At 37.1% G+C, this 4,901-nt stretch overlaps 1 pseudogene; it reads right to left on the reverse strand.

Moving 5' to 3' along the window:
- Nucleotides 1-399: 399 nt before the first annotated feature.
- Nucleotides 400-1,366, reverse strand: LOC102402548 (annotated as a pseudogene).
- Nucleotides 1,367-4,901: the final 3,535 nt, after the last annotated feature.

Raw genomic sequence — 4,901 nt, forward strand, 5'->3', positions numbered from 1 at the left:
CTTAATACATCAGATTGTATTACCTCTACCAAGTAAACATATAACCACATAACATATGTGACTGATTCAAGATAAACAATACATTCCAAACAACAATCTCAGAGTTTGGAGTAAAATTGGAATATGTACTTTCTAAAAACAAACTACAAGGCAATCATGATCCTTATCCAAAATGAAGATGAACATGACATGAAGTACAGAGAAAGTAATTTCATTCCAAAATCAACAGCCAGACAGAACATAGTACAAATGTATTCTTTGGCAGTAAGTATATAGGATTCAAACAAATAGTCTCTAAAATTAATGGGTACATTTTTTTTTTTTGCATCAGTCCTTCCCCAGGTTGCTATAAAACTTAGTGCTTTCAGTTATATTACATTTACTTAATTTTATTTTCAGTTAATATAGAATTAAATAAACATAGTTTATTCCCTAGGATCTTCCTCAGAGATTCTTTGACATCTTTGTTTCTCAGAGAGTAAATCAAAGGATTCAACATGGGAGTGACCAGGGTGTAACACAAGGAGGCCACTTTACTCAGCTCAGGAAATCTGTCAGGGATGAAATACATAAAGATGATGGCACCATACAGTACACTCACAACTCCCAGGTGAGAGCTGCAAGTGGAGAAGACTTTCTTTCGCCCCTCAGTGGAGCGTATTTTTAGAACTGTGGATACAATATATATATAAGACACAATAATGACAATTATGGTGGGCAAAATGATAATGCTGCATAGGAAAAAGGATACCATATTAGGAATGTAGAGATCAGAACAAGAAATCCTCTGAAGTGGACGGTAATCACAGTAAAAGTGGTCAATGGCCCGAGAAGCACAAAAGGGTAAACTAAATGTCATGCTGGTCTCAATAACTGAGCTGATACAGCCACAAAAATAGGAGGCAGCTACCAACTGAACACAGAGACGTGTTGACATCTGAATGGAGTAGAGGAGTGGGTTGCAGATGGCAATGAAGCGGTCATAAGCCATGACTGCCAGGAGAAATCCCTCAGTCACAATGAAGAGGGCAAAGAGAAACAGCTGGGCCACACAGCCTGCATAGGAGATGGACTTGCTCTCAGACCAGAAGTTGATCATAGCCTTGGGTGCAATAACAGATGAATAGAAGAGATCAACGAAGGAGAGGTTGCCTAGGAAGAAATACATTGGTGTGTTCAGCCGGGGATCAGTCATAATAATGATCATCATGCCAACGTTCCCTAGAAGGATCATGGCATAGATAAGCAGAAAAAGCAGGAAGAGGAGAATGTGGAACTCTGGGCGGACCCTGAAGCCGACAAGAATGAAATCAGTCACTTCTGAATGGTTGCTTGTTTCCCTGTCGCCCATGGCAGAAATCTACTGATAGGCATAAAGCAAAATAAATGAAATTGTGGCTTTGATTGTAGTGCTATTAATACTCTCTAGATGTAGAATTAAATTATTTACATTTTAATGAGACATTGCATACAAATAAATTTTAATGTCAGAAAGATGCAAAAATTTGAAATAGATGTCATTAGGCTTCTTAAATTGTTATTCTATTAAGCAATGAAAGATGTTCCTTTGTTATTTTATTAAATCATATGTGGCATGGATTTCTGCAAGAAATTAGCCTATTTTATTGCCTAAAATCACTCACATTCTAAATTTCTACTCTTAGTATATTTATAGGTAAGAGATTTTCTTCATTTAAAATAGCACTGTTTCATATTATCTACAATAGGAGCAATGAATCTAATTTTTAAGATAGTATTTATAGCCATTATGATAGCTATGTCAGTGTTTTGAGTCATTACATGACAGTAGTAAATATATAAAAAATATTTTTACCTTGTTTTAGCTCAATATATGTAGTTTCCCTTATTGTAGCCATCTTTGAAAACAGAATAAAAATAGTTATTATTTGTATGTTAAAATTAATAACACACAAAAATGACACTTAGAAGATAAAGTTCTCCAAAGCTATTTTTAAACATTATTCTTTTCTCAGGTCAAAGCCATTATCCCAAATACACACATTTTTATTGTAACATTATAAATACTTCTTTTCCATTAGTAGTCAATTAAAAAATCATAATAATTTAGCCCTCTTTTTGAAGCAGAGAGAAGGTAGTGAATATTCAAATCCTTACACTGCAATGATGACTTTCTACCAAGGCTCCATCAATTTAAGAGATCTCACTATTTAAACAATGCAAGTAAACTTCACTGATTACAGACAGGAAAATTCCTTTCCTAAATTCTGTTATACTGTATGTGTCTTAAGATAAAGATAAGTGGGTAATTACAGTTATTTAAAGCCCACAGCAACTTGTATTGTCCAGAGTCCATGATCATGAGCCAGAGTATCAGCAGTGATGTTTATGATGTCCTTAGTTATTTATAAGCCTGTGAAACCTTCCTCAGGATATTTCAGCACTGAGGTTTTACTTATCCTCTGTGATGGATTCCACTGGGAGAGGAGTAGCAGTAAAGAATGTGCCTGCCAATGCAGGAGACATAAGTGATACAGGTTCAATCCCTGGGTCGGGACGATCCCCTGAAGAAGGTCATGGCAACCTACTCTAGTATTCTTGCCTGGAGAATCCTCTGGACAGAGGAGCCTGGTGGGATACAGTCCACAGGGTCACAAAGAGTTGGATATGACTGAAGTGACTTGGCACATACACAGTCGTAACGTCAATTATGGTGACATAAGTGCAGATTCTTGGGCTATTGTCTATGAGGACTTAAGTAACATTAGGCACAAACAAATGGTCTAATAATAGTTAAAAGCAAGGGACTTTCCCTTCTCTAGTTGTGCGTATCCTTTAGGAAAGGTTTCTGGACTTTATTATCTTCACTGACAAAGAAAAACTTTCTGGTATTATCACATAGATATTCATAGACATAGAAAAGAGATTTAAAAGTTTGTACTATATGAAACATGTTTTAGATAAATAAATATTTTAAATTACATAGTAAATTATTCTTGCTATTTTAAAAATAGAAAAATTCACTTGAAATTATGATTGCCTGTATTTCTTGATATAGCTATAATTCATGTTATGACAAATGCCCTCTAAATCACAAAGTCAGATAATGGTTGCTAATTCTGTTCTCTTATATTTAAATACCAAACAGAAAATATACTGGAGGAAATGAGCATTCAATTAAATTATCTTTATATCTTTAGTAAAAATATTTATGAGATTAGGATCTCTACTTAAAAATTCATTTAAAACTACAATGTGATTAAAAGACTACATTAAAATCACAGACATACTACTCTATTTAATAAGTCAAATTTGATAATATTGTTATTTTCTTAAATTTTTAAGTCAATTTTCATTTTTTTTGAATCGGTTTTTAAGTTAAAAAGTATGTTTAGAATTTATCTGGGTTTCTTAAGTGTATAGGGAGCAAAAATGATGTGAGACCAGATATTCTCCTTATTACAGTTGAATATTAGTAAAAGTTTAATGCGTTTAGGCTTCCCTGGTGGTTCAGTTGGTAAACAATCCGCCTGTAATGCAGGAGACCTGGGTTCAATCCTTGGGCCAGAAAGATCCCCTGGAGGAGGGCATGGCAACCCACTCTGGTATTCTTACCTGGAAAATTCTCATGGATAGAGGAGCCTAGTGGGCTACAGGCCATGGGGTTGCAAAGAGTCGGATATGACTGAGCGACTAAGCGCCATTAGTTTAGGAAGAAAGGTACTTTAGGAATTTTAATAAGGAAAAAATTAATTAAGATTCAGTTCAGTTCAGTCGCTCAGTTGTGTCTGACTCTTAGTGACCCCATGAATCACAGCACACCAGGCCTCTCTGTCCATCACCAACTCCCGGAGTTCACCCAGACTGAAGTCCATCGAGTGAGTGATGCCATCCAGCCATCTCATCCTCTGTTTTCCCCTTCTCCTCCTGCCCCCAATCCCTCCCAGCATCAGAGTCCTTTCCAATGAGTCAACTCTTCGCATGAGTTGGCCAAAGTACTGGAGTTTCAGCTTCAGCATCATTCCCTCCAAAGAAATCCGACGGCTGATCTCCTTCAGAATGGACTGGGTGGATCTCCTTGCAGTCCCAGGGACTCTCAAGAGTCTTCTCCAACACCCCAGTTCAAAAGCATCAATTCTTCGGCACTCAGCTTTCTTCACAGTCCAACTCTCACATCCATACATGACCACAGGAAAAACCATAGCCTTGACTAGACGGACTTTTGTTGGCAAAGTAATGTCTCTGCTTTTGAATATGCTATCTAGGTTAGTCATAACTTTCCTTCCAAGGAGTAAGCATCTTTTAATTTCATGGCTGCAGTCACCATCTGCAGTGATTTTGGAGCCCCCCAAAATAAAGTCTGTCACTGTTTCCATTGTTTCCTCATATATTTGCCATGAAGTGATAGGACTGGATGCCATGATCTTCATTTTTTGAATGTCGAGTTTCAAGCCAGCATTTTCACTCTCTTCTTTCACTTTCATAAGAGGCTCTTTAGTATATATGTATGTATGTATGTATGTGTGTGTGTGTGTATATATATATATATATATATATATATATATATATATATAGGCTTCGCTGGTGGTTCAGCAGTAAAGAATTGCCTGAAAGGTAGGGGAATGTGGTTTTGATCCCAGGTCAGGAAGATGCCCTGAGAAGGAAATGGCAACCTTCTCCAGTATTCTTGCATGGAATTCCCACAGGCAGAGGAGTCTGGTGGGCTACAAGTCCAAGGGGTCACAAGAGTTGGACACAACTTATTGACTAAACCATCACCAGCAAATATCTATATCTATGCGTGCTGAGTCGCTTCAGTCATGTCTAACTCTTTGCAACCCTATGGATTCTGTCAGGCTCCTCTGTCCAAGGGATTCTCCAGGCAAGAATACTGGAGTGGGTTTCCCTACCCTCTGTATCTA

Source organism: Bubalus bubalis, chromosome 4 (genome assembly GCF_019923935.1).
Source record: "Bubalus bubalis isolate 160015118507 breed Murrah chromosome 4, NDDB_SH_1, whole genome shotgun sequence".
NCBI lineage: Eukaryota > Metazoa > Chordata > Mammalia > Artiodactyla > Bovidae > Bubalus > Bubalus bubalis.